Source organism: Pinus tabuliformis, chromosome 2_2, assembly GCF_031772625.1.
Source record: "Pinus tabuliformis cultivar Carrire ecotype Pingquan chromosome 2_2, CPIR1, whole genome shotgun sequence".
NCBI lineage: Eukaryota > Viridiplantae > Streptophyta > Pinopsida > Pinales > Pinaceae > Pinus > Pinus tabuliformis.
The window spans coordinates 601,646,336-601,672,848 of NC_142300.1; positions in this window are offsets into that span (position 1 = coordinate 601,646,336).

The following is a 26,513-nucleotide window of genomic DNA, read 5'->3' on the forward strand; positions in this document are numbered from 1 at the left end:
GGCGCGGGAGTGGGCGGCATGTGTGACGTCATAATGACGTGGGTGATGGCGTGTGGGAGGGGCGGTATCGGGTTGGTGGTAAGCGGGTTCCCCGCACCGCCTTTGCTGATGAGTGGTATTGGGAGGAGGGGCTCCGAACAACCCCGGCGTTTCACACGCGTCCAAGGTAGGGAGCGGGAAACCACTTTCCCCGGACGCTAAAGGTCGGCAGATCCGGGCCCAAGAATACCCGCCCACCGTTAGATCATGGGTGGCGGAAGATCAACGGCTGGCGGGCCCTCCGACGGATCGTGCAGGTTTGGGGGTCCCGCCGGCCTTAATTAAATATTCATTTAAATATTTAGAGCAGAGAACTATAGGAAAGGGGGCTTTTGTTGTTCTTTCGGGATTTTCATGGGTTTTTTCATAATTTCAAAGGGTTTATGGGTAGGAAGGGGTTTTTATAGGGTTTTTCTTTGCAGATGACGGTTTAATGAGTGGAATGAATTGAAACAAGGGATAAAGATGAGGTATAGGTTCATCAAAGTGACCAGATGTCATTTTGATTCCTTTTTTAGAGAACATATGGCTATAATGCCAGGGGAGGGATATTTATACAAAATTTGGGGTTTATACACCATGGTGTTAGTACTAGTAGGGGAAAGGTACCATAGGGGATTTACATAGTAGAGTTAAAGTTAATATGGGGGAAAATGAGAATGAAGGGGAAAATCACTAAGTTTATTTAAAACTTACTTAGTTTAGGGAGTAGATCAAAATGAAAAGAATTTTACACAGGAAATGTGGCTTTTAGATGAACAAGAACCATCATAAAACCTTAGAAATTTCTCATTAATCTCCATGGATGAAGGGATGTTAGTAATAAGAGTGGGAGGGGAATTTGGGGAATTAGACATGCTCCTTTGCCTTGCTTTTCTTATTTAAACCAGCAAGATTCAATCTGGAATGAACACCACTTCTGCAACCCCATCTACTTACCCAGCTACTTTGCCTAGCATTTTTTATTTCTTCTTGGAGGGTGCACTTGGACTTGCAGACCCTTACTTGCCTTTTCTTTTCTTTGGCTTTTTCTTTTGTTTTTTCTATCTACTTCTACCCTTATTTCTTCCAAGGTCCCAGATTAAGCTGTTGGGAGCCTTTTCTTCTCTACCTGAACTACTTGTCTGCCAAGATTAAACAGTTTGGACAGACTTCTTTCTCTAATCTACAACTGCAAATTTAAACCATGGAATGATCCAGATTAGACTGTTGGACCATCCATCAAAATTTAAGTCCATACCAAGCTATAAGCACAGATTGGATTCTCTTGGAAATATGTGATCTTTGAATCATCAAAGCAGAGCATATTTGGAACTTCTATAGCCAATCATGAAATATGAAACCTATTGGTATAGGTAGCTAACAGTGGCTCCACATGGGGATGGTTTTTCATTTGAAAGACCAAGAACAGCAGGTCAGATTGCCTTGGCCCTTGACATGTTTTTGCCAATCTTGAAATTTGCTGCTTTGAAATGCCAAAATTGTGTGTTTCTCTTCTTGGTAGACCTCTGATGCCATTTACCTTTTGCTGGCAGTCAATAAACTTGGAAAACTGCATTTTTACAATCTAAACAGAAAATAATATACACATCTGCATATATACAAGGGAACCTCAGGCTATACTCATGGGTAATAGTCAAAATAATGCTTCAGCATCCTGCCATTCACAGGACCTTCATCCAAGTCAGTTTCATTAAGACTTTTTAGGAAGTAAGTGTTGTTACCTTGCACTGCTTGGACAGCAAATGGTCCTCTCCACAAGGAATCAAATTTTCCATGTTTTCCTTTGTCTTCTCTTCTTGCATCCCACTTGAGGACTTTGTCTCCCACACTGAAATCTTCCGCCTTAGTTTTGCAGTCAAAAGCCTTCTTTAGCTTTTCTTGTAACACTTGAGCTCTGCTGAAAACTTGATCTCTGGTTTGCTGCAGACATATAATTTGATTGATTCTTCTTTGCACATCATTTGGTTCAGCTTGGCTTTCTTGAAGAAGCTTCATAACAGGCACTCCTAATGATGAGGGGAATTTGGCCTCTAATCCATAAACCAACTCATATGGGCTGGTCCCAATTGATCTTTTGGTTGTTAGTCTATCTGCCCATAGGGCATTCACAAGCTTCTTATGCCAATTCTTTTTGTTCTCTTCTAGTACTTTCTTTATGATATTTACCAGACTTTTATTTGATGACTCAGCAAGGCCATTTCCTTGGGGATAGTATGCAGTAGAACGGCCCAAAGTGATGTGAAATTTATGGCAGAATTTCACCATTTTCTTGGATCTGAAAGTAGCAGCATTTTCTGTTATTATCTTGTCAGGACAGCCAAATCTAGCCAATATGTTGTTCTCCAAGAACTGAATAATTATTGAATCATTTGCTTGTCTGCATGGGGCAGCTTCAATCCACTTAGTGAAGTAGTCTGCTGCTGTTAAAATCCATATGTGTTGTCCTGAAGATGAGGGGTGAATTTCCCCAATGAAATCCAAGCCCCATTGTTGAAAAGGTCTCTCTGTTGCAATAGGCCTTAAAGGAAGTGGCATCAACTGTCTCTTTCCCTCAAACACTTGACATTTATGACATGAGGTGATGAATCTCTTGACATCAGAGAACATGGTGGGCCAGTAATATCCAACCCTTAGTATCTTGTCCACAGTGGACTTCCAGTACAAGTGCCCACCACAGTCACCTGCATGAAATTCTTTTATGATATTGTCAGTTTCATTTTCAATTAAACAGTGCAGCAATATACCTTCATGGTTTTTCCAAAGCAGATTTCCATCCATCACACAAAATCTTGAGGTTTTCATTTTTAAGAATCTACACTTAGTTCTGGACAGTCCTGGGGGAGCACACAGGTTTTGTAACACATAACAGATATCAGAATACCAGGGGGATTGTTCAAAGGCTACATTGATCTTTGGAGTCGCCAGCTCCGGTTCACTGTCCAGCTGATTGATGTCTAAGGCTTGGAAATTTGTTTCTGTCATTAATTTGGCCAAGCCTTGCCCTTTTATTAGTTTTGTAGGTTTTATCTCAATGTCAAATTCCAAGATGTTGGCAATCCATTTTCCTCTTCTGCCCTCTAAATTTTCTTGGGTGAGAATGTCTTTGACAATAGGACTTGGCACATATGCTATAACATGGGAATAAAGGATATAAATCCTAAAGTCTTTAATGGCTTTGACTAAAGCATAAGCTTGCTTTTCCATGATTTGATACTTTAAAGGTGCATCTCTAAGAGCTTTGCTAAAGAAAGCAATTGGATTCTCATTTCCTTGGTCATCTTTTTGCAATAAAACAGCAGCAATAGTATGCTGGGAGGCAAAAGAGAAAATGATAAATTCTCTGTCAAACTGAGGATTGGTCAACACTGGGGTTTGGGTAAGGGCCAATTTTATACCTTCAAAGGCTTGATTGGCTTCAATAGTCCATTTGACTTTTGAATCTTTCTTTAGCATGTTATTTAATAATCTGATTAGTTCTGCTAAGTTTAGGATAAACCTTCTCAAGAAATTGATTTTTCCCAAGAATCCTTGCAACTCTTTGACATTTCTTGGGTGGGGCATTTGTAGGATAGCCTGTATCCTATCTGGGTCAATTCTAATGCCATCTTTAGAAATGATGTGGCCCAATAGCTTACCTTCCTCTAAACCAAACAGGGATTTCTTGGGATTCAAGGAGATTCCATATTTTCTGCATTTTAGGAAGATCTGTCTCAGATGTCTTATATGTTCTTGGTCTGATTTTGAGAAAGGTGTAAGGTCATCTAGGTAAATGACTAAAAAGTCATGAATCTCCTTGGCAAAGGCAATATCCATGGCTCTTTGAAAAGTTGCCCCTGCATTTTTCAATCCAAAAGGCATCTTTACATATTTGAAAGTTCCCCATGGGGTAGTGAATGTTGTTTTGTCTTGATCATCAGGGTGTACCAGGATTTGATTGAAGCCTGAAAATCCATCCAATAATGAGATCCTTGAGGCCCCTACCACTCTTTGGAGAATGCGATCCATCTTGGGTAAGGGATAGTTGTCTTTGAGGGATACTTGGTTCAGATTCCTTAAGTCCACACACAACCTAATTTCACCAGTCTTCTTCCTTGTAGGGACTAAGTTGGAGATCCATTCAGAGAATCTGATTGGTGCTATGATGCCAGCCTTGAACATTTTCTATACTTCTTGTTCCATTGTTGGGAGAAGCATAGGATTAATTCTCCTCAGTTTTTGTTTAAATGGTTTTTTATCAGGCTTGAGAGGGATAGTGTGCTGGATTACAGAGGTGTCATAGGACTTTAGGTCCTCATAACTCCACGCAAAGACATCCTGGAACTCTTTAAAGAGGTCAATGTATTTAGGCTTTTGGTCAGGAGGTAAAGAAGCAGATAATTTAATTATCTTGGGTTTGTCAATTGTACCTATGTTACATTCTTCAATGGTTGCATTTAAGGGCTGCATTTTTGGTTTTCTGGGAATATCATTTGAGTCAAAGATGTCCTCTAGTGGGGTTAGGCCTGTTGGCAGAAAATTGTCTTTTAGCTCTATGATTTCAGTTTCAGCATTGGCCATTTCCTCACCATTGATTGATTGAATTTGCTGAATGTTGTCTATGTTGAAAATAGTTGGATTTAGTATTTGTTTTGCTGTTCTAGGTGATATTGGGTGAGCAATCTGTTGAAACTGTATTTGTGATGGACTTGCTCCATCAAGTATTTGTGATTGACTTGTTGTCTCAAATATTTGTGATTGACTTGCTGTCTCAGTGTCAATATTTAATCCTGCAAATTCTTGCTGCAGAGTTAGAAAATGGTTTATTTGCTTGTCATCCTCAAATACTTGCCAATCATTGACATTGTTTGGAATGGAGGGTCTGTGTTTTACCTCAGCTGTAAAACAATGATGGGGCTCAAAAGGTAGTTTGCAGGTACTTGCAAAGGTGGCTAAACTATGAGCATGTAGATTGTGGGTTCTGGGAATTTTAGTAATTTGGAATTCAGAGAAAAAGTTTAGTACCTCAGCAACATCAGACCTATAAGTCCTTAGTCTTTTGTCATTGGTGACAAAGTTTCCCTTCACTTGTTGGATAACCAAATCTGAATCACCCATGATTGAAACCCTGGCAGCTTGTAAGAACTTTACTAACTTGAGGCCTAGTAAAAGAGCTTCATATTCTGCCATGTTGTTAGTACATCTGAAATTCAGTCTATAGGCTCTGCCTTCTGCATGACTATTTTCTTTATTGTGTACCCAAACTCCAGCTCCTGCCCCTAACTTGTTGACTGAGCCATCAAATTCAAGGAACCATAGAATATCCTGTTGGGAAGGAGATTTGATGATCTGTTCATGGGCTGGCAATGTGAGTAGCAGTTGTGGTTTTTCCTCTAGCTTGTCTTCTAGGACAGTCTTATCATTTGATTGGGTGTTCTTGACATTTAGAACAGCAGCAGTATCTAGTGTTTGATTGACTGTTGTCTCATAGGTGATAATTCTTTCATTTGAGTCTTCCTCTTGTATGAGTATCTTGGTGTCAACCTCACCTTTTAAGAGAGTTGTGGTGTTATTGAAGAGGATGTATGAGTCTATGTCTGAATGGACAGCATATATGGGAAAGTTTTGAGGCTTTTCTTCACTGCTGACCATGTATTTCATAAGTGTTTCTCTGTACAGTCTTTTTGGTTGCCCAAAAATAGAGATGGTGGCATATGACATGTCTAATTGTAGGGAACCTTGGAGTTTAGCTCCCCATGATCTTGATAACAGCATCCCATACTTAGGTGGGATATCAGCAACTACCACATCCATTAGGATTGTCTTGTTTGGGTATTGAACCAGAGACACACATAAGTCTTTTATGAGACCTAAACACTTGACTTGGCTGGAGTCAAAGGAAAACAGGTCCTTGTATGGTCTTGTTATGTCTAGATTCAATCTCTCCATGACTGCTTTTGGCATGAGATTGTGAGAGGCACCTGAGTCAAACATTGCATTATGTAATATTTTATCATGAATATGTAAACTGACATAGAAAGGTAATACCCCTGTGACTATCGTTTTTCCATCCACTTCTGGGCCAAACAGGAGTTCTGGGGTGTCATCCAGCACATTGACATCATCTTTGTTGCTAGTGAGTTGCAGGGACTTCTTAATTTGTAGTTTGTAGATGTCATGCTTGGCTAGTTCTGAAAGCGGGATTGCTACTTTTAGTTTGCCAATTTCAGTTTCTAGATCAAAAGATTTTTCAGATTGGGTCTTGGGGTTATAGGTGACAGTCCTTTCCTTGTTCATTAAATCTTCTTCTTGATTTTTATCTTGACTTTGGGACTTATCCTTTTTACTCATCTCTTGAGGAGAAATAGTTGAATAAGGATGAGAAGGGGGAGTGACCATAGGCTGCTGTTTTAAGGACAGTGGTTCAGTGATCTCCTCAACAATCACTTCTTCTGTATGTGAATTTATTTTGTCATTAGTTTCTGTGACCATGACTCTTTCAGGCTGTTGATTATCCTTTTTCTTTTCAGACTGTTTAACATTCACAATTCTGCTCCTCAGCTTGTATTGTTTATGGACTTCATAAACAGCAGTGTCATAGCCTTGTTTGAAGTCAAAGGATTCACCTGATTTAGTTTGGAACAGTTTGATTTCATCATCCTCATGATCTTCTTGTGTTAAGAAAACTTGACTTTCACCATCTAGACCCATTAAATTAATCTCAGGATCTTCATTGGGCTCTATTGATGTGGAAGTTTCTGCATAATTTTCTTGGAAAGGGGGTCTTATGTCTTGGTCAGCACTGGTCTTGCCGACATTTGGGTTTTGAGTTCTCCTAAAATTTGGATTCCTAGGAGGGTTATTTTGTGGTGCTTCCCATGATGATTTTCTTTCAACTGATTCCACTCTATCCCCCAATCTTTTCATTCCATTGAGTATTGCATCCAGCTTCTGATCAAAGGCAGAGGGTTCCTCTTTGAAAGCAGTCCTCTTTTCCAACCTTGCCCTGTTTCTTTTGGCAATTAGGTTGGCTTCCACTGTAACAGCAACCCTTTGGGCCTCTGCAAGGGATTGAGGATCTCTTTCCTTCAACTGATAGGCCATGTCAGGGTCAAAACCATCAGGGAATTTGTACAAGGCTAAATCAGGAGGAGGTCTTAAATTTTGTGGAATCGCGTTATATACATTGTTAAATCTTGCACAATACTCCAAAACAGTCTCTTGGGGACCTCTTTTGATAGTGTCGTATTCCCCAAGTATGTGCAGAGGATCTTTCTTCTTGTCCCATCTACTAGTGAAGGCTTGATACAGTTCATCAGGAGTTGCAATGGAGTTTGCATTCAGGGATCTAAACCAAGTTCTCACATCCCCAGTTAGGCTTTGAACGAACATCCTCATTCTGACACTGTCATCATCTATTTCATAGGTCTCAAAATGGTCTTGCATCTTCTTAGCATGCTGAACAGCTGTCAGAGGACCATTGGAGTCAAAATATGAGATTTTGGTTTGGTAATCTTGGGGTAGAGCTGCAGCATTAGCTGGTATCTGCAAAGGTGCATATCTGTTAGCCATATTTACAGGGTTTAGAGGATTAACAGGGGCAGCTGGGATAATAGGAACAGTGGGTACCACAGGGGTAACAAGTAGGGGTGAACTTAGAGTGTTGGTCAAGGGGATATGTGCAGTGGATGAAGATGTGAGAGGAGGACTTTGAGATGTGGATGGTGAACTAGGGGAATTAGGGGTAGACCGGAAGAGGACCTTGCATGGGGTAGAGATAAGGCTAGGATGATCTAAGTCCGAGGTTAAATCAGCAGGTTGCTCCTGCCTTTGCTGCCTCCTGATGTTTCTAGGGATGGTATTTGGATTATCAACAATGATGGGTGGATTAGGGTCAGGATTTGCCCTAGTGTGCCGTGGATTTTTCTTAGGAGCCAGCTTCTAACTGTTTTTTAGAATTTTCTAGGAACTTTTTATATCTGTAAGGACTGGATAAAGATTTTGGAATGGCTATATATACTTCAAAGTTGGGATGAAGATTCTCTGAAAGAGCTCTTCCCTAAAAATGTCACTGTTACACAGAAACAGTTTTGAAGGCCTCCTGACTTGTTTCAGGCTTGATTTCAAGCTTTGAGGGATGTATAGAAATTGGAAAATCCCAAGAAGTCCCCAGTGGAGTCGCCAATTATGTTAACACCCAGGTTGTTCCCTATGACTCCCAAGGGAATACGGCCGGGGTAACCACTAACCAATCTTTGGACGACAGTTTCTAGCCAAACTGTAGTCCGAGAGGGCTCTCTCTTTATAGTTTATCTCTGTTTGTAATGATTTTAGGCTAGCTATAAGTTCAGGTCTGTTTTGAGTTTTTGCTTGGATGATAATCTCAATCAAGGTGCTTATGTATTTTCCAAAGAGTTCTAGTCCATTGGGCTATGGAGTTAGTGGTCCTTTAGATGCTTGATGTGATGCTGTGATACTGTAGTGATGCTGCAGAGCCAGATTAGTGTCTGAGAAATAACTTTTGAAATAATGATGGAATGGAGTGTATCCAGTTAGTGCAAGGAAATTAAGAATCTTACAGTTAACTGTTGGAGTAAGACAGCGAGAATATTGACCCAGGAGCATTTAAGAATTTCTAGGTGATATTCGTACATGTAGAATTAACAGACACATGAGCAATTAAGAATTCATGTACATATTTAACCCTGAAGACAAACATTTACAGCAGCAAAAATTGAGCACAAGGTGTGATAAACAGATCTTGTACTATTCTTTTTCTTCACTGCTAGCTTAGTATGAGATAAGTATGATTTGATAAACATAAAAAAAACAATAACAGAGTTTTGAAGAAAACTTGTTATTTCGTCAGACAGCACAGGAATTCTGCATCAACACAGGGAGCATCCTCCAGACATCAAATAATTTCAGGAAATCACTGAGCTCATCCAGCCCTTTGTATTAGATAATTCTGAAAGTGTACAATACAAGTGTTCTCATAGAGAAAATTACCAACCCCTTATGAGTTACTCAGGGGAGTTTATATACAAAATTTACATCAAAAATATCAACGAATGAGTTAATATCTCATTTATGATATGCTAATCTCCGGAATGCAGTAGCTGAAGGAGTGAATGCAGCCGAAATTCCTTTATGCTTCAGCTGTCAAATAGTCAAAAGATATTTGGACTTTATGACTGTTAGAGTCGGTTGGAGATGCGCTGTTCAAAACTCGGCTAGCTGTCATCGTCTTACGTGATGAGTCACCTTTTAGATGCTTTTAAATGCTAACCCTTTTCCGCTGTTTGTCTTCTAGGGACCTCGAGCTGGCAGTGGCCGAATGACTGAAGCTACCGTGGCAAAATCTGGAGCATTGCCTGCCACCAATCCTCCTTAGGCATTTGATGTCTCCGTATCTTTATTAAGGTCTCATCGGCCTCTGTATACCGCCAAAAGTTAGGAGGAGTTTCAAACAAATGGTTTGCCTCATTTTCAATTAAGAATAGGCCTTCCAGTTTAGTGTACAAGCTCTGTCCCGTTGGTGGCCCTGCTTGCTCAGGAGTACTGCCAGATGCAGTGATTTGATTTTCAATATAAGTGACCATCATGTTGGTAAATTGATCTTTGGTGATCAATCTCCCTATGCTGCTTAATAGGCTGGGCAGTCCCCTTGCTTGCAGCATTCCCATTTTAAGTTTATACTCCTCCACCTCAGCCTGTATTTCATAGCATTTTCTCTCCACAGTTTGCACATAACTTCTGAGAGTTAGCACCTTTTTAGCTGTGAGGATGGCCTCTGTTCTGTTGTTGATGCCAATGGCTGCCAGCTCCTCTTTGTCCTGCCCGTTCAAAAAATCTATCAGTCTGTTTGCTTGCTCAGGTCTGTTTCCCAGCACTATTTTGGCCCTCTGGATTTCTGTCTGTGCTTGGCCAATCAAATCCATTTTCTCATGGATTGTCTTGATGGATCTCCATTGTTTGGTGATATTTTGGCTAATCTTACCCCATAAAATTCTTTTTAAGTCGGCCAGGGCACTTTCCAGATTTAGCTCCTTCTCCAAGGCCTTGATTTTGTCTTTTAGGGCCTTTATTTCTCTGGCCTGTTCTGCTACAGTTACTTTTGATTTGTCATACTTGGCCTCCAGTTCTGCCAATTTTTCCTTGGCCTTTTTTATCTCATTTGCCTGGAGCTCCATTTCCTTGATGGCATTAGTTAACTCTTCTATGCTTGCACTGGCATCTGGGGCCGTTGTTGTTCCTGCTGCTTCTGATGCGGGGGCCACTGCTGCCCCTGTAGTTGTTGCTGTTGTTGAAGTTGTTGGAGGAGCTTGGGATGTGGATTCTCCCTGTTTGTCTTGTAGTGCTCCTTCTAGCTCTTTCTCCAATTCCCTGATCCTCTGGTCTTGCTGCATTAGGAGGTCTAGTTGGTCCTCAGCCTGTTTTTCCTTTTGAAGTTCAGCTGTTTGAGGGTGCTCTGTGGGCTGCAGCTTCAACCTCTTCTTCAGTGCATTCAGGTCATCATCTTTCTTCTTCATGAGGGCCTTCACACCCTTTGGATCACTAGGATCGTGTCCGAGATCAATGATGATGTCCTCCAAAGATTTTATTCTGTTATCTTTGGCCAGTGAGGGCATTCTCTCAAAATCCAACTGTGTGTTGGTATTCTTTAAGGATTCTTTCAGCTCATGGGCCATGGTGGCCTTTTCTACCAAGGTGGCATAGACCATTTCTCCAGCTTGCTTGTGGAGTTCTATTTGGTCCATGGGATGAATGTCTTTGGCCAAGACCTCCACCCTTGTTTTCACAAAATCTACAGATGATGTAGGCTGAGATTTTGTAGGCTTGAAATGACTGAATATCATTTTTTCTTCCTTAATGTCATATACAGACATTAATCTCTCTTGCTGGGCTGGTGTAGCATCTATAAATTGCTTGTATACTTCACCCCTCAGCAGCTCATTCTGAGCCTTTATTTCTTTGAAAGAAGCCTTGGTGCTCTTGGGCTTCTTGGTCTGCTGGGAAGAAGATGACACCTCCAAACCAAGTTGCATGCCTTGCTCCTGTTGGAATGAGCTGGTACCAGTGTGCTGGCTTGCTTCCCTGTCTTTCCTTGAATTGTCAAAGAATTCCTCAGTGATGTCTTCAACTTCTGGAGAGTCAGCCCTTTGCCTTTTGGCCTCTGGCTGATGGGAGGATCCACTAATAGGAGTGGACTCTTCTCTGTCTCTTTTAGTACCCCTCTCCTCATGTGCTGGGGTCTGCAAAATTGGTGCTATTAGTGGCTCAGTTTGTGGAGGAGGAGTTTTCTCTTGCTGCCGTTCTGAAACCTCCTCTCTCTACAGCTCATTTTGCTGTTCAGTTTGCTACTGAGTTGAAGGGACAGCCTTCTCTTTTACTGCTTCCTCCTCAGCACCCATTATCCCTTTTCCTTTGTCTAAGCCTGGTGCTATTGTAGAAGGTGCTTGTGTGGCTGGTGCAGTCCTTGAGGTTGAGGTCCCTTCCCCTACTGAATGAGGCCGTTTGAAGGGTACCTGCTGCACAGAGTCTAGGTCAAGAGTCTTTTCTAATTCTTTGACATTCTTTACCATCATTTCCTCTTCAGTTAATTTGTCAACTATAGAATCCTGTAGCCATTCCTGCTGGTTGGCATATTTTTCAATATGGGGATAACTGCAATGTTTAATGCCTATTAGTCTGTATTTCATTCTCCTAGTAGAAATGAAGCCTTCAGGGTCATAAGGGACCCACCGAAAACTGTATGACAGCTGGTATTTGTCTTTGAGGATCTGGTCAGCCTCTTCCCAACCTTCCTTTTTATTCATGATGAAAGGGCCCAGCTGATGTTTGAACTTGAGGTGGGCTTTCTTTTTGGAGCTGTGGAAGTGGGTAAGGTCAGACTGAATCAGCTGCCTATAATATTCAAGGGCAAATATCCTCATAGGCACATATTTTGGGAGCCTGAATGGACAAAGCTCACAGCCATACACTCTGATGACTGTATGATCCTCATATAGGTACCAATCGCCTATTTTGGACTTCTTGGAAAGCTGCAAAGCTTTCTGTATTTCAGTTGATATTCTGGGAGGAGGAGCCCTCATCAACAAGCAGGAGACAGGGTATACAAACTGGTCAATAAACTCACAATAGGAATAGGGTGACATTTGGACCAGGTGATAAACAGATGTCCAGAAGATGACAGATCTTCTTTCCCCTCTATAATCCAGCTTTTTGATGTAGCATGGAAAAACCTGGGACTGATAATACATGAAAAGATGATAGATGTAAGAGGAGTATTTGAAGACACCCTGTCTGTCCACTTTGCTCAACTGATCATGAATTTTGTTAGCTATGAACTTAGCAAAGTTAAACTTGCGGGCAGGGGGCTGGCCTGGACTATAAACAGACAGCAAAACCAGCATTGTTCCTTCCACATGCTCACTGGTTCTGTACCCCAGCACATAAGAGATCATATCTAGTAGTAGTCTGCCTGTTTCTGTAAAGGAGACATCCATATAGGGAGGTGGCCCTGCAGGCTGGCACTCAGGTTTCATGAATGTCCTGGTGACATTCTGAATCTCCTCACTAGTCATTTTGGCAGCAGCATCCAGCAGATAATTCATGGAAAAGGGAAATAGCAGCTCAGTCTGGTCAAAGTGGAGCATTTTATTAATGGATTCAGGATTGATGTGAAAGAGGATTCTCCCAGATGGAGACTTAACGGCTCTCTGCTGTACATCATAGTTTTCAGCACATAGGCACACAATCTGAGGGAAAACATTAACAGAGGGGAGGCAGTAGTATGGTAGGTTTGACTCCCATATCCCATAGGTGTCCTTGCCATTCAAATAGTCTTCTCTCAACTGCCTGAAGGTCTGCATGAAGTCCCTATTACCCACAAAGTCTTCAATAAGGGAGTCCCTGTCAACAAGAGGCAAGGCCTCCAGGTCTTTGTTTGGGGCATTTAAAGGAGTAACATTGAGTGCTGTGGGTGCAGGGGCAGCCATTGTATAATCTGATTGTGAATAATGAGATTGCAGTGGTTTGCAAGGCTCCTCAGAGTTCAGTAATAGCCTCAATGTTGTCAATGCTTGAACTTTTCTTCACAGTGAAAGAGGTCGGCTTGTTTCTGCAGGTTTTAGCAAATTCACAAGGGTTGTGAATTGTTAGGAATGCTTTGCAGAGGGTGTGCAGGATCTATCTTGGTTAATTTGCAGCTGGCCTGTACTCGGCAAAAGGGAACAATGTCGAGCACCTTAAGAACAATTTTATGGTTTTAGGCGCGTGGGTTGACTGTTTCGATGCCGAATTATAGTGCAGAGGCAATGTAGGTTACTTTAGTTGACTCTCAGGTAGCAGACAGAGTTGGATTTTAGGATTTTGACCAGTGTTCAATGGTGAATTAGCAGAGAAATGGCATGCATGGGGCAAAACATGAGATTTACGGTGAATACCTGGATAAACGCTCGACAAGCCTGCGGGCCGAACCGTGAATGCTTTGTGGTGGTCGATTCGATGAGTTGGCATGGTACAAATTCGAATTTAGCAACTTGAGGGGCAGTCTGGCGCGGCAGCAGCAGCAAGAGCTCAGTGTATTTTAGCTTGAAAATGACACAAAACGGCTAATTCGGGCCTTGATAACGGTAATTTTGGCAAAAACGGCTTATTGGCGCTTTTCCGCCAATGACGTCAGCATGAAGTCACAGCGGGTCCGGGTACGGAGGTGACACGGATGGTGAGGTGGAGGCCATCGTGGCTGGACATGTCAGCGGGCAGATGCGGTGGCAAGGCTACGTGGAGGGCCGCGCGGCGCGGGAGTGGGCGGCATGTGTGACGTCATAATGACGTGGGTGATGGCGTGTGGGAGGGGCGGTATCGGGTTGGTGGTAAGCGGGTTCCCCGCACCGCCTTTACTGATGAGTGGTATTGGGAGGAGGGGCTCCGAACAACCCCAACGTTTGACACGCGTCCAGGGTACGGAGCGGGAAACCACTTTCCCCGGACACTAAAGGTCGGCAGATCCGGGCCCAAGAATACCCGCCCACTGTTAGATCATGGGTGGCGGAAGATCAACGACTGGCGGGCCCTCCGACGGATCGTGCAGGTTTGGGGGTCCCGCCGGCCTTAATTAAATATTCATTTAAATATTTAGAGCGGAGAACTATAGGAAAGGGGGTTTTTGTTGTTCTTTCGGGATTTTCATGGGTTTTTTCATAATTTCAAAGGGGTTATGGGTAGGAAGGGGTTTTTATAGGGTTTTTCTTTGCAGATGACGGTTTAATGAGTGGAATGAATTGAAACAAGGGATAAAGATGAGGTATAGGTTCATCAAAGTGACCAGATGTCATTTTGATTCCTTTTTTAGAGAACATATGGCTATAATGCCAGGGGAGGGATATTTATACAAAATTTGGGGTTTATACACCATGGTGTTAGTACTAGTAGGGGAAAGGTACCATAGGGGATTTACATAGTAGAGTTAAAGTTAGTATGGGGGAAAATGAGAATGAAGGGGAAAATCACTAAGTTTATTTAAAACTTACTTAGTTTAGGGAGTAGATCAAAATGAAAAGAATTTTACACAGGAAATGTGGCTTTTAGATGAACAAGAACCATCATAAAACCTTAGAAATTTCTCATTAATCTCCATGGATGAAGGGATGTTAGTAATAAGAGTGGGAGGGGAATTTGGGGAATTAGACATGCTCCTTTGCCTTGCTTTTCTTATTTAAACCAGCAAGATTCAATCTGGAATGAACGCCACTTCTGCAACCCCATCTACTTACCCAGCTACTTTGCCTAGCATTTTTTATTTCTTCTTGGGGGATGCACTTGGACTTGCAGACCCTTACTTGCCTTTTCTTTTCTTTGGCTTTTTCTTTTGTTTTTTCTATCTACTTCTACCCTTATTTCTTCCAAGGTCCCAGATTAAGCTGTTGGGAGCCTTTTCTTCTCTACCTGAACTACTTGTCTGCCAAGATTAAACAGTTTGGACAGACTTCTTTCTCTAATCTACAACTGCAAATTTAAACCATGGAATGATCCAGATTAGACTGTTGGACCATCCATCAAAATTTAAGTCCATACCAAGCTATAAGCACAGATTGGATTCTCTTGGAAATATGTGATCTTTGAATCATCAAAGCAGAGCATATTTGGAACTTCTATAGCCAATCATGAAATATGAAACCTATTGGTATAGGTAGCTAACATCCTGAAATGCTATCTATAGCAATGTTATTTTTAGCATTTCTATTTTTAGCTTTTCTTGTTGCTATATTCAACAATCGACTCAAAATTCTACTCCCTCAGTAGATCTCTGAAAACCAGGGTGGTTTCATCCAAAAAAGATAAATCATTGATAATATTATCTTAGTACAGGAAGTTATCCATTCAAGCCTCTCCCAAGAATAATAAGTTTCCATTCTCAAACTCGACATGGCAAACACTTTTGATAGGATAAGTGTTGCACAAAATATTGTCACCATGACATTCTGCAATCAGTGTGAGTCTATCACCACTCATACTTTCCTCCTTTGCAAGTCTTAAACCTCAGTTCTTCATGTCAAGCCTTGAAAAATAAGAGAAAGCCCTTAAAAGTCTCTAAAACTCTGGTTCCGCACTTTGTCTTAGCATTACCTGCGGTCCCGCACCTAATGTTCATGTTCCCTGCGTACTTGACCGCTCTGTCTCTATGTAATGGGTGCGGACCCCTGTAAAAGTCAAAAAGGCGCAAGTACATTCTTAAAAACTCACTTTGAGTCATTTTTGGAAGCTTCTAGAAGGAATCTTGAGGTGGCAAGTTCGCTCCTTTAAGGTTCATGCATCCCATACCTTAAGGAGCTAACCCCTTGATGTGAGGAGCTTATCCCTTTGAAGGAGGATTCTATCCCTTCATAGGTGGACCTGTAACCTCTTTCCTTTGCACTATAAAATGAAGCATTGGGTTGGTTACTGGGGAGGTTGAAAGCTGAATATTTTTTAGGGTAAATGATGTTGGAATTTAGTCTTCCTAATTGAGCTTGAGAGGAGAGATTACATACCTTTTTTGATCTCATTGGGAAGAGTGTGAGGCTTGTCAAAGTAGAGGAGATTCTTGCTTGGACCCTGGGAGGAGCTTGTACGACATCAAGGCACCAAAGGTTGTAAAGTTCTTCTATTCTTAAAGTTAATACAATCAAGTTTATTTTTCTCGATAAGTTGTGTTTTATGGTTTATTTCATGGATTCCTTGATCACCATGATGAATATGATTTATTATATTAGCTATGCAGTTGTTATTTGATGTGTGCTTGTTTGTGATTGCAGGTTCTCAAAATGAAACTTGTTCGGATGGTCGAAGCGTGGCTGCCACAAACTAGTGTTGGACTTAAGGTAGGGTCTAAAACACCTCTTGGTTTATATTAATGAATCGCAATATTTAGAGAAAGATGGATTTGCTTGTTCTGCTTGTCGCTAGATATCTGTTGATACTAGGGAGATCGGTCTTGTCCGCAAGAACGATTTATCCAGCCGACAATAAGGCACTCATTACTTTATGATGTCTTAATAAAATATGGTTTTCCTAACGATTTTGTTGATCTCATCAAAGCTTGCATGCACAAGCCTTAGATAGTTGCACTTGTAAATGGAAGGCTAGGGAAATTCTTTTAGAGCACAAGAGGAATAAGACAAGGCAATTCATTATGGCAGAAGCCCTTAGTAGGAAACTTGAGCATGACAGTCAAAGAGGTTTGATCACTAGAATACACTACAACAAATCATCCCTAATTCACTGACAATACACTATTAATAGGAAGAGCATCTCCCATTGTGGTTAGAAGGTTCAAGAACACTCTGGATAAGTTCCTGGAAGTGTAAGGAGGATTACTCAACAAGCTAAAGAGAAGTATATATGGTTGGAATACCTCTCCTATAATTCTCAAGTGCATCTCACAAATCTTAGATGCTCCTTACAAACCAAAGTGGACACATTTCAAATACTTAGAAATGCCAATTTTTAAGCAAAATGTGAAGGGTGAGGCTTGGTCAGAGACCATGACAAAATGAAGAAGAAACTACAACAATGGGGAACACAGTGGTTAAATTTGGTAGGAAATGTCATTTTAATTAAATTCATATTATTAACCCTCCCCATATATCAGTATGTTATTTTGCAAGCACTTGCCAGCATTCAAAAACAAATAGAGCTCATCCTAAGAAAATTTGTGTGGCAAGGAGGTAAGACAAAATCTAAAAAGTTCAATCTCCTCGATGTTGGAGAATGTAACTAGATTTTGTCTTCATAATGACTTTTGTAATCATGACATTGTATATTTTATATAAAAAGAGAAAAATGTTTTTTTTATTCAAGCATGGGTTTCATGCTCAAAGTCTAGATCAAAGCTTGTTCTTCATGCTTCTAGGAATTATTGAGTCAAAGAAGAATTTGTGTCATGTATAATAGTCCCATTTGAACTTGTTGTAACAAAAATAAAAATATTATTTTTTATTCTAATAAGTCAAATCAGCCCAAAGGAAGCCTATTTGACCTCTCAAGAAGACTATAAATAGACAGGGCTTCGACTAATTTGGATAATCAATCAATCAAGTTCGATCTGTAATAAAAGAAGAAGGAAAACAAGTGTGAAGGACAAAAAATCAAGGAGAGAGACCAAGCGAAGGAAGGAAGGTCGAAATCAGACCTTATTCTATCCACACGTGTGAAAATCTAGGGTTTATGGGTTAATTATAGGGCTGAGAATGGCAAGCCAAAGTTGCAGATCTGAAGTGGAGGCCGAGACCTATTTGGAGCATATTTTGAAGAGGTTCTTTGTTGAACTTGGTAGACTTCATCTTGTTTGAAGGAGATCTTGTCGAAGGGCTAACTTGGTGCTTGAGAGGAATCTTGAAATTGGTATTTGGGTCTTGGAAGTCTCATTTTGAATTGATCCTATAAGAAGAGAAGCATTATTTCTAGGTTTTCCCCTTGGAGGGGTTTTTCCCTAGCTTCGAGCCTATATCTTATGTACTTTTCCTTTTGTGATCTTCAATGTTTTGGTAATTGCTTTATGAAGAACAAATTAAAAGTAATAAAAGGTCAACTAATATCACAAGTAATTATCGAGTAAGGAAAATAAACTATAATCTACAAGAACCTTTATTTTCCAACATGGTATCAGAGCTAAGGTGAAATAAGGGGATTGAAGATCACATCTTAGTTGGCACTCTTGTTGAAGATCTAGAAGTTGTCATGAAGAAATGTTTCAAGTCTCTTGGGAGCCTCCTTGTAACTCTCAAATGATACATCTTGAAGAAAATCTCCAAGCTAGCAGAAAAAGCAATGGATGGAATTGTCTTCTCCACTCTCTCAGGAAATCTTAAGGATGATAATGTATGGGTTATTGATAGTGGGGCTTCCAGACATATGACAAGAGAATGCAATCAAATCCAAACTTTGGCAAAAGGAACGTCTTCTCATCTAATCGAACTAGGAGACAAGAAGAAATATCCATTGAAAGGAATTGGGTCTATCTCGTTGGAGCTAGAGACCGATGGAAGAATTTATCTCAATAACATACTCTACGTTACAGGTTTGGAAAAAAATTGACTTTTTGTTTCTTACCTAGAAGATAAAGCTGATAGGATTGCTTTTTTTTATGGTAAAGTTTTGGTTTGGGGAAAAGGCTCTAGCATTGAACATGATATGGTAACTGGATTCGTGAGGGGACATTATATAGACTTCTTACACCTCTCACTCAAACCCTAGTACACTTAGATGTTAGCCCATCTCAATTATGGAATGGAAGGTATGGACACCTTCGCTTCAAGATTTTTCCATCTCTAAATCAAATGGTCACTGGCATCCCTAAATTGGAGGAAGAACATGAAGGAATTTGTAAGGGATTCTCTCTATACAAGAATGTGAAGAATTTTTTTTGCAAGAAGTGATACAAGATAAAAGGACATCCTAGACCTCATATACTAATGTGTGTGGACCTATGGCATTAAAATATGTTGGAGGACATCAATACTATGTGACTTTTATTGGTGACCACTCTAGGAAAACATGGATATATCTTCTCAAGAACAAATATGAGGTACTTGAGATGTTTCAATAATTCAAGAATGAAGTAGAAAATATGACAAAAAGGAAGATCAAAACTCTCGGGTCTAATAATAGTGGAGAATATACCTTCAAAGAGCTTATAGCATTTTGCAAGGAACCATAGTCAAGAGGGTGCTAATTGTTCCTTATAACCCTGAATAGAATGGTGTGGCTGAAAAGAAGAACAAAACAATTGAAGAATGTGCTAGAGCCATGCTACATGACAATATCTCCCTTATTTCTTATGGGGAGAAGCATTTGTATAGTCAAATTCCTCATAATATTCTCAACAATATGACTCCGGAAGAAGCATTTACAGGAAAGAAGTCAAGTGTGGATCATCTTCGAATATTTGGATGTCCAATTTACATGCACATTCCAAAGGACAAGAGGAAGAAATTGGATCCTACAAGTACAAAATGCATATTTCTTGGTTATAATGTTTCATCAAAGGCATACATAATCTATATTAAAGAGGATTGTCATATTGAAGTAAGCATAGATGACATCTTTGATGAAAATGTTGCCTGCAAAAAATCCAAAGAGATCTTGGTAGTTTTTGATGAAAAATATTTACCCATTTTTGAAGAAATATCAAGGGGTGGCAATGTTCAAGATCCTACATCAATTCAAGAATATGTTGAAGGATTTAGAGAACTAGCGCAAAAATATGTTAATCTAGAAACTTGTAAGAGACCTGCTTGGTTGACAACAACTCTACAAGAGGGAGAGGGACATGCAGCAATAGAGGGTACCTTTAGAGAAATTAAAATACCTAAAAGGTATTTTAGTTATGCAGCTTACATGTCTAAGCTCATTTAAACTAAACATTCTTCTCATGAAGATGTATCTAAACATCAATAATGGAGGAACTCAATGCAGGAAGAATACCAATCAATTATGAAGAGTGATGTCTGGGAAATTGTTCCTAGACCAAGTGACAAATCTATTGTCACTTCCAAATGGATATACAAGATAAAGCATTTTGTGGATGGGAGCATTGATAAGTATAAAGAAATATTTGTGGCTATAGGCTTTTCAAAAAAATAAGGTTCGATTATGAAGAAACCTTTTCCACTAGAGCGAGATATACAACCATAAGATAGTTTGTCTCTTTGGTTGCCACTATGGGATGGAACATTCATAAAATGAATGTTAAAACAAATTTTATGAATGGTACCATTGATGAAGAGGTTTACATTGAACAACCTCAAGGATTTGAAGTCCATAAGAGGGAGACAAATGTCTACAGATTAAAGGAGGATCTATATGGCTTGAAGCAAGCACCTAGAGTATGGTATACTAGAATGGATGCATACCTATTGAGACTTGGTTTTGTCAACAATTCTGCAAATCCTAACCTCTACATCAAAGTGTTCAAGGATGAACCTCTTATCATACTTTTATAGGTGTATGATCTACTTGTTATAGGTGTAGAGCATTGAATTTAGGAATGCAAGAAGCATTTGGAAGCAAAATTTAACATGAAGGATCTTGGGCTTGTGCACTATTATTTGGGACTAGAGATTTGGTAGAAACCTGGTGAAATATATCTTGGTTAAGGAAAATATGTTATCAAGATACTATAGAAATTTTGGATGATGGATAGTGAGCCAGTGACAACTCTTATGATTATTAATCTAAAGGAGTTAAGGAGTTAAGGAGTTCATAATCTAGTATGGTGGATCCCACATGCCATAGATAGTTGATTAGTTCATTAATGTATCTTATGAATATTAGACCTAACATTTGTTTTGTAGTAAATGTCCTTAGTCAATTTCAATTGGAGCCAAAGCATGACCATTGGATAGCAGCTAAACACATAATAAGGTATCTTCATGGGACCATGCATCATTCCCTTAAATATGTTGGTAATGAGATCCAACTTTTGGGGTACACAAATTCTAATTGGGGTGGCAGTGACATAGATGGAAGAAGCACTATAGGTCGATGCTTCAGTTTGGGATCTTCCATGATCTTATGGATAAACAAGAAGCAAGATATTGTTGGTTTCAGTAGTCTTGAAGCTCAGTACGTTTCTGCAAATGAAGTTTGCAAAGAGGTTGTTTAGCTTAGGAAGTTGCTATCATATTTATTTGAAGGACCATTAAACCTTACAGGTATAGATTTTGACAATGAAAGTTGCATAAGATTGACAGAGGACCCTGTGTTTCATGCTAGGACAAATCATATTAATAATAAGCACCACTATATTGGAAGGCTGGTACAAGATGGGGTCATGAAGCTACACTATATTCCTACATATGGGCACGTAGTTTATGTTATGACAAAGGCACTACCAAAAAAGAAGCCTGAGTACTTAAGAAGCAAGCTTGGCTTGGTAGTTATCTCTTCCTTGATTGAGAGGGAAAGATGATGGACATTAGATTATCTTCTTCATGTGTCATGCACTAGACTAGGACTAACAATCATAAGTCCAAGTGAAGGCCATGAAGAGAGAATGGGGTCTGGAGGATTGGATAAGCATATGAGATTGGTACCTCTTGAGGATTAGAAAATCCAAGATAAAAGTAAACTCATAGTCTGATACTCTTTAAAGATGAGGTATGGCATCCAAGATAAGAGTAGTTGAAGAGGGTTGATATTATTTGAGGATCGTTAATCCAAGATAAGAATAGTCATAAAAGGACATACCTAGTGAACATCTGGATGGGTATGTTCCTTTAGAGGTTGTGTGGTATCGTACATAAATCCTCCCAACATTATGCTCTCATATAAGTAGAGCTTATCAGTTAAGGCCTTGTTGACAATGTTGGTTGTGATGTAGATGCTCAAAAAATGGCTTATCAACATGACTCTTCTTATGATAATACTTCAATTTGAGAAATCCTTGCACCTCATGATGGGATTATGAATACCTCCTTGGTTAAGAGGGATTGTTGGAGAATGTAACTAGATTTAGTCTTCTTAATGACTTTTATAATAATTACATTGTATATTTTATATATAAAGAGAAAAAGGATTTGTATTTATTCAAGCATGGGTTTCATGCTCAAAGTCTAGGTCAAAGCATGTTCTTCATGCTTCTAGGTCTTATTGAGTCAATGAAGAATTTTTGTCATGTATAATAGTCCCAATTGAACTTGTTGTAACAAAAGGAAAAATATTATTTTTGAGTCTAATAAGTCAATTTGTCCTCCAAGACCAAGTCAGACCTACCAAGGAGAAGTCAGCCAAAAGGAATCTTATTTGACCCCTCAAGAAGACTATAACTAGAAGGGACTTCAACTCATTTGGATAATCAATCAGTCAAGTTCGATCTGCGATAAAAGAAGAAGGAAAACAAGTGTGAAGGACAAGAAGGCAAGGAGAAAGACCAAGCAAAGGAAGGAAGGTTGAAATCTGACCTTATTATGTCCACACGTGCGAAAATCTAGGGTTTCTAGCGCTAATTTCAGGGTTGAGAATTACAGGTTGAAGTTGTAAATCTGAAGTGGAGGCCAGGACTTGTTTGGAGTAGACTTTGAAGAGGTTCGATCTTTGTTGGCCTTGGTAGAATTCATCTTGTTTGAAGAAGATCTTGTTGAAGGGTTGACTTGGTGCTTGGGAGGAATCTTGGCTTTGGTCCTTGGGTCTTGGAAGTCTCATTTTGAATTGATTCTGCAAAGAAGTATTTTTTCTAGGTTTCCCCTTTGAGGGGTTTTTCCCTGACTTGGAGCCTATATCATGTGTACTTTTTCTTTTTGTGATCTTTAGTGTTTTGGTAATTGCTTAATGAAGAATAAATAAAAAGTAATAAAAGGCCAACTAATATCACAAGTAATCATCAAGCAAGGAGAATCAACTATAATCTACAAGAAACTTGTTTTTCCAACAATCAGTTGGTAAAAGTCAATATCCCCATTGAAGGATGGGGGATAGCCATAAAAAAACCTAACTTGATGAATTTAACTGGGAGTGAAAATCATATGGAGATTAGTCACTGAAGAGCCTGCTTGGTGGAAGAATGTCATTAAAAAAAAATATTTGAATACTTCTCATCAACAACTTCTTCAAATCCATATTCCAATCAGACCATGTACTCCATTTTCAAATCTGTGCAAAAAAATCCCCCCACCAGTTAATCCCACACATCCAAAATTTCTAGGGCATACAAGAGATTAATCTCTGGGAAGACGGTATAATGTGTAGACCAAAATTATCCTCTATTCCATAAATCCAACAACTCAATAATTGGTGTGAAAGAAAAGGCATAACCAAGTTGGCACAAATCTCATCCTAGGATCAAAATGATTCATCCTAGAGGGACTAGAAATCCCCACCCATTCTAGCTAATCTCCTTCATCAATGGACTCTTCTTCTCAAGCACTTAAAAGACACAACACTTATTCAACTCAAGCAACAGGACAAATTCAAATGGAATTTAACTGGGAAAGAATACTTAGTTAAAAGTGGATGTAATGCACTTCAAGGATATCAAGAGTAGCAACCCTTATGTCCTTGTCGGAAGGTCATTTGGAAAACAGAAAATCTACCCAAGATAAAGCTCTTCATTTGGACCCTCCTCAGGGGGAATATCTTAACAATTGACAATCTCAAAAACTTCAACATAAAGGGCCCTTCAATATGCCCCTTATGCATGAGTGTTGAGGAAGAAATCCATCATTTGTTCCTCTCCTATCCCTTCTCTCAAATGTTCTAGAAGGCATTGTTCCATCCCCTCCTCGTTCATCCAAATTTTAAATTGAACATCAAAAAATACTTTTCACATTAGAACCCAAGTTACCCCTATATAATCAGAAAGAAAAAAATGTTAAAGCACTTCTGGCTAAGTTTTCCAACATTCCTCTACTAGCAGCTCTGGTTAGCAAGAAATAAAGTCATATTTCACTGTAAGAAGCCAAAGCAAAGGAAGAGTTTGGCCAAAGTGTGGGGTCTCCCAATTGAAACCATTCTCTCAAAAGGCAACAACAAATTTGATCAAAAAATCCTGTAGGGGGGAGAGACATTATGGTTTCAATCTATCGTGGAAAAAATTCTTCATGTCACCCAAAACCCTCCTAGAAGCTCTTTCACTCTCCTTAACTGGAAAACCATATTGAAAGACGGTGCATTCAAGATTTGGTTAAAAAAGAAAAACCAAGCATGTCTCTTATTTGATGGAACCTCAAAAAATAATACAGGAAGAGCAGAGGAAGGGGGAATCATAATAGATTCTAAAGGGAAAGAAAAGGCATCATACAAATGGGGCCTCGACTATGAATCAAAAAATAGAGCATAAGCTTATGGTCATCTCTTGGGAATCATAATCCTTCATGACCTATGCATTTTAAATCCCTTTGTGCTATGGGACTCTGATCTACTTATCCATTAGTTGGTCAAAGGATTAAATCCCAAAAATATAGAGATTTGTCAAATTCTATCATGCGTTCGACATCACCTAGCGCAATTGGGGGATGTATATTTCTACCATGTTTTGAGAGATAACAATGTAGCAACAAAACTCCAGGAAAACCAAGCCTGCCACTGGTCCTAAGGAGAGGATCAAATAAACCATGATCTCCTACTTATTCACATTCCCTAATCATGCACTTAGATCACAACTTCCTTGTTAATTTAGTCTTGTCCACCTCTGAATCTGAGATAGGTTCTCACATAAAAGATAGCATCCATAGTACCATTGACAATACAAGGACCCTTCAACGTCAAATTTCATCCTTTTCAGTATATTTGAACAACCTCATAGGATGATTCACTCAGAGGATAATCCCTTCTACATCATCACTATCGATCCAATATAGAGATTCCAATCTCTCAGACCACTTGTTTCTTTGTGATTGTATTCCTTTAAATATACCCTTGCGATCACATCTCTCAATCAACTTCCCATATACTCTTTCCCTCTCCTTACTCCTCTACTTCTCTATGCTCCTTTACTCATTCCTTATTGTAATCAATTTGCAATGGCCTCCAATACCCCTTGCAACCACTGCGTCTCTCTTAAAGTTGTGTTGGATCAAGTCAAGGAGTTGCAGAAGAAGTGGAGAAAAGAATGTCAAACTAAGATTGGCTCTTTGCAAGCTAGCACAACCTCAATCAGAGAGGTGATCAACAAAACAAATCAACATTGCCTTCATATTGAGAACGCATTAAACGTCTTGCAAGAAGTAATCGATGCACATCGTGGATGAATCGGAAGTTAGGAGCAATGTATCTCGATCTAGAAGAGGAAAGATGTAGATAACTCAGGTTTAAACAATCGAAACTTCAATCAATCCCTAGCAGAGGAACTCTCCATCAACAAGGAATAGCAAGGTTGAGCAAAGTGCCACTTACAAGAAGCATTAACAAACCATCAATTTTGATGTAATGACTAGTGAAGTGCACATATAGTCTTCTCCTTTACCAATTGTAAGAATTTACACAATCAGTGCAATAAGAATAGATGGCTTCTTTGTAGATGTTAGAAATTATGTACAAGGAAATCTTGCAATAGAGTTTCCCTTTCTCTCTGCAACTTTGTACCAAGGCATTCTAGCCACAACTTTTCAGAATTAATACAAAATATAACTGTCTTTATTAAAAAAGATGTTTGATGAAATGTCCTAATGAAAATGTTGTTTTGTGAATGGGGATGGTATAGTCACATGTTAGTACTATTGTAGCTAATCTATGCCTATTTGGATGCAATGCATTTGAAGAAATGTGTTAAAGGTGTTTTATTACAATATGCATACAAAGTATTTGATAAAATACCTTAAAGGAAAAAATTAAAGTTGCATGATTGAGTGGTATATTTCACTTAGTTTGTTACAAGTGGAATTAAAAAATGTTTCTTATTTAATTTCATACAAAATGTTTCATGAATTGTCTACACGAAAAAGAATATTCAATTGGTTGTATACAAAGTATTTGAAGAAACGTTTACATGTAAATTGTTTGAAAAAATGTATGAGATATGAAAGTCAAGTTTTTGCAAGTGTGGCTAGGATAAATTTAGTAGTGGTATGTGACAAAGTGGTATCAAATCTTATTGTCAAGCTAGTAAAAAGAAAACAAAACTTTTGGGTACGCTGTAACCTTTGTAATTCATTGATTCAGAGCATAATTCAACACTTGAACTAGATGGGTTCAAGAAAAGATGCAAAGGGATTCTCTAATACATTGTTATGAGTGGTATGAGAGCTAAGGTTCAACATTGCACTTGGATGAGCTCGAGTAGAGGAAATAATTTAATTTTTAAAATTAATATCTAGGGAAGCATGTGTACTTATGTGAAATTATTTTGTCATATATATGAATACACCTATATTACTTGAAGATTGATTTGAGTTTGATGTAACAAGATATACATGTAAGATGCTGACTAGATTGCCTAAAGTAGCCCAACAGAATTGAAAAAGTTTATCGCTGAGTAACGCAACTATAACTATGAGGGGGAATCTCTTAATTTA